The following is a 7,532-nucleotide window of genomic DNA, read 5'->3' on the forward strand; positions in this document are numbered from 1 at the left end:
GCAAAGGCTAGATTCTTTTTAAGCCCTTTAAGGACTTGGGTGAAATTCTTTTGATGATAATTTTTTTTAAAGATCACTTCTGAAGCTTACATATGTTCCGTAATGAGTTATGCTGATAAAGAGCACATTTTATTCCAAAAAAAAACTCCTTTCAAACTGAAAGCTCTAATTGGCAACATGTCTAATACTGACTTCCTGAATAAAACAAAACACAAAGCAACAAGTATACAACATAATCATAGGTCAAAAAAGCAAGGTTTGCAAGAAAATATAGAAAGTTCAGTTTATTTAGCCAGAGAAGCGAGAGGAAATGATGGGTATAGATGGAATAGTCTGCACATTTGATGACTGCCACTGGAGTCCAGCAAAGACAATTCATTTACTCTGAACATCTGTGCATAGAAGTATAGAAAAACAGAAAAGTAAGAAACACAGGTTAACGACTGCTAGTACGAGGAGATAATTTGTGATCATCAATCTGGAAACCTCAGAAACTATTGCCTCCAGGAGGTTGTCAAATCCCTTGAGAAAGATTTAAGGATACTGAGAAAATGGAATAGTTTAAAATACTCAAAGTTGTATACTAAGGCCATTACATCTGAGTACCAAATGGATACTCCAGTCCTGTTTTTTAGTTATCTTAGAAACACTGACTCACTTTTTAAATAAATTATAAAAATGACAAGGGTCTAACAAATATGAAAGCATTAACAACTCTGGAAGCAATACATCAAAAAGGCAATCAAATACCTCTGACATTTAAATAATAGCACTGTCAGAGATTCTTTCTGAGAACCAACTTTCAAAGCTTGAAAGCACTCTCACTGGAACTCATACCCAAAATGTACCAACCAGCAACACAAGCTGCCACTCTCTGAAAGAAACTCTACACAGTTTTCCTTTTTAATCTAAATCAAAGGATACAGACAAAACAAATGACTTTCAGAGGTCACAAGATACAAAATGGGAGAAGAACCCCAAGTGCTAATCCAGGCATGATTTCCAGTGTCTGGTCATAAGGGATGAGCATGGTCTAGAAGGAAGGCTAAGCTAGGAGATCCCTCAGAAATAAAACTCCAGAAACCTCTGAATAAATGGCAAAGTTGGAACTTTAAGTCATATTTTGGACTTCTAATTCCCTATACTAAGAAAAGTCACATTCCTCAAAAGTCCAGAACCTAAACACTGAGTCACGTCCTAAGGACAGACCTCCAGAGCTAATGGTTCTTAAGGGTAAAAATGTACATGCAAAAGGGGCTGGGGATTTAGCTCAGCGGTACAAGCACCTGTTTTGTAAGCAGGCGGTCGTGAGTTCAATCCCCGGTACTGATAAAAAAGAAAAAGGCAGACACACAAAAAAAAATGTGTACGGAGACCACACTTTGGTTTTGCATTTGTTATTTAAAAAAAAAAAAAAAGCTGACTTTCACATTGGTTAAAATAAAACTTTTCTAGTTGACAAATCCTATTTTCTGCCTGTCAGTTGCCGTTTTCTGTGCAACCTCCTATTACCTGATACCCACGGCCTATGAACCAAGTCTTTAGACCACTAACAAGTTCAGAAGAAAAGGACTAGAGGTTACATAAGGAACAGCAAGAAATCCAGATTGTATTCAAAGTGGCAGACGAATTCTAGCACATTGGCTCAACCCACTGCAGCCCTTCCTGTGCCCATTATCAGCAGAGAATCAAAGGGTCTGGCTATAAATTTGAGTATTCAATGGTCCTGAAAGCTCCCTAGCTGTTCATATGAGCAACACAATTCACTGGTGAAAAAAATAAAAATAAAAAGTAGAGGGGTGGGACAACATGGCACATCTTTAAACACTGGTATTTATATCCCTTTCTGGTTCCCACACAGTAATTACCCAGTGGCCCTCTATTGTTTATCCATAACAAAAAGTTAAATAAGTATACATTTTATCTTAACTGGTTTCATTATGTAAATGGGTAACCTCCATTCACTTTTTAGTCTTACCAACTTTCAAAATACAGTATTTTTAAGAAATAAGAATAGGGGGAGCATCTCAAAATTTAGACAATCAAAGGCTCTTAAACAAATTACAGCATTTGTCTACCTCTCAGGTAGCTGTTACGGAAAAAACCTTTCATCAAAGCATTGGGAAACATGAGAGAGAAGCCACCAGTGCTGCTTCACAAATACATTCCATGTTAACGTTTCCCGCTAAGATTCAGCTCTTTCCTGATCCCCAAATCCCCTGCGGTCACTGCCCAGTGAACCAAGCTACTTACTGCAGGGTGTAAACAGGGCAAAAACCGAAATTCCCAAACATCTTGGCTACATTCCCTTTTACAACCTCCTAGTTAAGAACTACCACTTGTGATGTGCATGTAACATTCCTGTACACAGATGTCACATTAATCTTCTAAAAACACTGCTTTACTCTTTTCTCAAAAACCTTTGAAAGCTAGAGGATGTCCATGAGATAAAAGTTCCAGCTTATGTGCCAGAATCCAAGCTGACTGCAGCAGGCTTCAGCTGGACCTCCCACTAGACTCTCACTGTGGAAGGCAGCTGTGGAAAAGCCCAAAAGCCAGACAACCAGGCACTGGAATTCCAGCTCTGCCACTTACTACTGTGTCATGGTGAGCAAGTCGCTTATCTTTCTGTCCTTCTTTCCTTAAAACAAGAACTCCCTCATCTTTAAAACCAGGAAAACAATTCCCAGGACACCATACTAAAGGACCAAAGCCGGAGAACAGCACATGCACAGAATTGACTGTCAGTCACTGCTTTTCTCTCCAGTTCCCATCCAAATGGCCAGTCCTCAATTCTCCTGAGATTCTCCCCAACAACTCTCCAACAGTTTCACAGCCAAGATTCCAGGTCCATTTTAAATTCCCTTCTCAGAGGCTCCCTTGTCTTGGGTTTCTATAATTGTTATAGTCTATCAATCAGAAACACATATATCACTCCTTTTTTCCCCAAGAAGCCCACAAACTCAAGAGCAAGGACTTTACTATTTATTAAGCCAGTTACCATCTAACTGTTCAATAAAATAGTTTTTGAAGATAAAAGTTAGTTTGGAGTCATCTACCCAAAATGAGTACTCTTATATTCCAGTTAGGGGATAATGCTACCCATACATATTTGAATAAATTTCTTCCCATATCTTGGTTAGTCTTTTCAAGGTAATATTTACTCAGCAAGCTAGGGATTGCTCAGTGGCATAAGTGCCTGCCTTGCAAGCCTGTGGTTATGAGTTCAATATGCAGGACCCAAAAAAAAGGACTGAGCAAATAAAAAGAAACGTTAAACCTATGTTAATCACCTAGGAACTGCCAGTCCAGCAGAGCCCAAAAAGTTTTTGCTTCATTTCATGGGTTCAGTCTGCTCTTAAGGTCTTGCTTAGTCCCCATCCCCCCTTTTTTGGTATCACTTAGGACTGTGTGCTTGCAGTTTTAGTCTCCCCTTAGTTCAGCATGTGAGGCGGACTATGGAAATTCATCTCTTTGATTAGTTTTGTAAAACCCAGACTATCTCTGAATCTTTAGAAACCTCTCTTTCTGGAAAGGAAAAAAAAAAAAAAAAAAACACTGAAATGATTCATCTTCTGAAAAGTACCACTTGTAGAAAACAAAACAAAGCAATAACACAGTCATTTGTATTGTATCCTAGTGGTCTGACCCTAAGAAGGGAGTTGAGGTATATGCACTTAAGTAGTAGCTCAAAAACCATCCTGGGACTCTGGCTGTGATGGTGCAAGCCTGTGTGCCCAACACATTGGGAAGCTGAAGCAAGAGATCTCAACTGCGAGTCCAGCCTGGCAATTTGGCAACTTAGTGAAACCCTGTCTCAAAATAATAAAAAGGGTTGAGGATGTAGCTCAGTGCAAAGAGCCTGGGTTCAATCTCCTGCAGCAAAAACAAACAAGAAACCAGTCTCAGAGATGGGTTAGTGACCTCTTCACCATTCCCAAAATCATGCCGTTTAAACAGCAAAAACAACTTGATGGAAATAAACGCAAAGGTTGGTCTATGGGAGTATCATAGTAAATTGTCTCATTCAGTGAAGAAGTGGTTTTATTCCAGTTCCAGTAATTATAAACTACATTGGTACAACACTCCCAGGAAACTGCAGCAATCTCTCTTCAGAAACACTGGAAAATGCTTATCCTTTTGAATCTTACTCATTTACTAGATTATTGGACAAAGGAGAATAAACATTGGCTTAAGTACGTTCCTTCAGTCTTGGGTCACTTAAAAAAAAACTTTAATACTAAGTGCACACTGGAACAAACGCAAAAAGAATGAAAGGTAACATCCAGAAGTAAAGCTAACTGACTTAAGTAATAGAGTGCAAAGTTAATTTTCCTTTGTTTGAGTGTGAGTGTGAGTGTGTATGTGTGAGTGTTAAGGAGCCCGCACACAAGCTACAACAGCCCCAGGTAGGAGCAGTTTGGAGGCTCCGAGGGTCTCCGTGGGCCAGACCCCTCCAGTTCGGCTCACCCCAGCTCCTCAATGCCGACCCCCGCCTCGAGCTCCCCACCCCCACTGCTCGGCTGCACCGGGGCGAAGGCAGGGGTGGCCTCCACGGCGACCTCCCGGAGGGCAGCCCCGGGTAGTCCCTGCAAGTCCCCGGCAGCCAGGAGCGGCCCGCAAGCAGATACTCACGGAGCTGGAGCACGGCGCGCAGGCGAGGGGAGCAGCGGGAACCGGGCTAGAAGCGCCGGGACGGGGCGGGGCGGGGCGCGGCGAGGACGCCGGGGCCAGGGGCGACCTCCCGGCGGCTGCCGAGCGCTCCCCTCTGCGCTGCCCGGCCTCGCCAGCCGCTCCGCTCCAGGGAGCCGCGGAGCCCGGAGGAGGAGCAGCTCCCGCAGAGGGCGGGCGGCGGGCAGGCATCCGCGCCCCGGGCTGCGGCCGGGCTGCAGGGGAGCGGGGAGGGGGCGTGGAGGATGTGTGCCTCCACCCTAGACGGAGAGGGTGGGCTGCCGGAGCCCGGCGAGGGGTGTGCGCGGAGCGGGTGCGGGGGGCAGGGAAGCCGCACCGCGGAGGGTGCGAGGGAGGTGGGGGCGGGGGGAGCAGGATGGGAAGTTAGCCCTCCACCGGGAAGGCGCTCACCTTGGCACCCTCCGACCAAGAATTGTCTGGGCTGGAGCAAAGCACAAGGGGGTCTGAAACTTTATGTCATTTTCTCAGACACACGTGACCCCCCTGCCGTCCAGATGGTTTCAATCACTGGAGGAAAAAAGCGGCTTTGCTGGTATGCATGAAAAGCCGGAGCTGGGAGAGTCTGGGAAAAGCTGCCTGTACAGCCGCCGGTCTTCAAACAAACCGATGAGCTCTTTCCGTTCTCCCCGCTCTCTGCCTGGGGGAGCAACAAACCCAAACGACAGTAAAACAAGCTACTTGGGTATTGCAGCTACTAGCAAACTCAGAAAGCACTAGAGTTCCAAGGATCCCGGCCTGAACTTAAAACTCTGAGGGTATTCTGAGAATTAAAAAAAAAAAAAATCCAGAGGCTTGCAAAACCAAAAAACTAGGAAAGAGTGTGTTAATAATAAAATAATTGTGAAGATGCTAAGAAATGCTAGCAGTGAGAATATGACTTAGTGGAATTCTGAAGGAAATTGTTAACCCAGAGTGACAATTCATTTGGAAAATTACGTAAATCACTTAAAATCCAAACCCATACAAAGCTGGTGGGATGTTAGGAAGCCATGTAAAGCAGTTTCTCCTCCCATAAATCACTACAAATAGACCTTGATGTTGATATAGACAAATCTGGTGAGCAGCAATGAAAACTGACTTCCAAAATTTGGAATTTCACATTTACGTTTTATTCGATGTGTGTGGATGAACATAAGCAGACTCTAAATCCAAGATGTAGTTCAAAACCCAAGCCAATGCAACTGTCACATACTCAAAGGAGGTATTTACTCAGCTGCGGGGCAAGCATCAAAAATAATGAGTTTGAAGATTCATCCTGGAAATAGTTTAACTTGTTCATAATCAAACACAAATAACAGCAAGAGTCAAACTGATAAAGTCTATTGTTTCTTTGCCAAAAATTTCTGTTATGCATGAATTACTAGAATTAACTTTTTTCCATAATACTGATGAGAGAGGATATATTTGGCCTTATATGCAGTATGACACAATTGTGAAAAATAAATCAATTCCTGGTAGGTTGAAATGATTCTACACTAGGAAGACCCGAGATTTCAGCTGTTGTTAAAGGCGCACTAGAAAACACAGGGGACAACTTGAAACTAGGCAAGTCAGTACAAGTTTTACTCCAAACTCACATTCTAATGTGAGTTTCTATTCTAGTTCACTGCTGACATATGTGATCCTCTCCAGAGACCTGAATGGACTTATCTCTCCATTCTTCTTCAGTCTCCCATCTGCCCATCCCAGAAGGAAAGAACTCATAAATGTGAAAGCAATCCACAGAAAACCATACTTGAGGCCAATTCCACCTGCAGCAGCTCCCTAAGCTCTTTAAGAAACTTTGTTCCCCTTGGTGCTAGGGATTGAACAGAGAGGCTAGAAGCCTGCCGCTGACCTACACCCCAGCCCTCTAAGGAAGCTCCGCAAGTTCCTATTAAAGTCCTGTTTTTCCATGAGTTCGATCCCTGGTACCACCCCCCCAAAGTCCTGTTTTTCTTGGTGGTAAGTAAAGAAAGTCAACTCCATGGAAATCGTTGAGATTGTCTTCTCCTCAGACCCGAAACAGTAATTATTTTCATCTCCAGCAGCCGTTGCTGCTGCCTCTTATGTAGGTGTGCTGAAGCAATGTAAGAGTACTGTCATGAACAAATAGTTCTTTTTGTTTCCCAGTTCCATTTGGAAATCACAGATAGAGCTTTTGTTTAATTCCCAAGAAAAACTTTTATTAGACCTGCTCTTTCAGAAAGAAAATCAACATCCTTTAACTTTTGAAAATATAGTCTAAATGAAACACTTTAATACTATTTTAATCTGCATTAGGTTAATCTGCATTAACCTAATGTTCATATTATTTGGAAAACAAGGCCAGTTATGTAGAAGATGCTAAAAACTCACAGGAGCCACGTCTATCTTTCCACTTCATCCTACTTACCTAACACAGTGCCCAACATGAAATAAGTGCACAATACACAATGCTGTCTGAGCAAATGAGAGATAGATAAATCTGTGCATGGCGGCACATGCTTATAATCCTAGCTTCTCAGGAGGCTAAGGCAGGAGGATCACTTGAGCTCCAGTTCCAACCCAATCTGGGAAACACAGTAAGACTCCACCTCAAAAACAAAAGAATGCAGTTAGGAAGACAAATAAAAACATGCCCCATTAGGTGCAATCCTGTAAAGGCATGTAACTTGTAAACAACAGAATGAATAATAGCAACAAAAAAACCAGACATTAACATTAGCCAGCCATGGACTTCAATCACAATAATAGATTCAGAAATGTACAGAGACTGTTGAAAGCACTTGTAGGAGAAATTTGGTATATTCAATGCCTAATTTAGGGACTTCAGAGATGCTTTCCCATGTCCCCATTATTCAGTACCCTCAACACAGAGC

General features: G+C 42.8%; 1 protein-coding gene across 2 annotated transcripts in view; it reads right to left on the bottom strand.

Moving 5' to 3' along the window:
- Dennd2b (DENN domain containing 2B) overlaps nt 1–5,177 on the bottom strand; it is a 160,198-nt gene extending 155,021 nt beyond the window's left edge. The window contains exon 1 of one of the 2 annotated variants that reach the window (XM_013144181.3): nt 5,083–5,177. The gene's annotated coding sequence lies outside the window, so the exon portion shown is untranslated. Of the gene's footprint in view, nt 1–4,635; nt 4,781–5,082 lie in introns of those variants that run through there. The other variant, XM_013144180.3, reaches the window with a different exon arrangement.
- Nucleotides 5,178–7,532: the final 2,355 nt, after the last annotated feature.

The sequence above is a fragment of the Cavia porcellus genome, unplaced genomic scaffold (genome assembly GCF_034190915.1).
Source record: "Cavia porcellus strain 051 isolate PalLab524CR breed Dunkin Hartley unplaced genomic scaffold, mCavPor4.1 scaffold_9, whole genome shotgun sequence".
Classification (NCBI taxonomy): domain Eukaryota; kingdom Metazoa; phylum Chordata; class Mammalia; order Rodentia; family Caviidae; genus Cavia; species Cavia porcellus.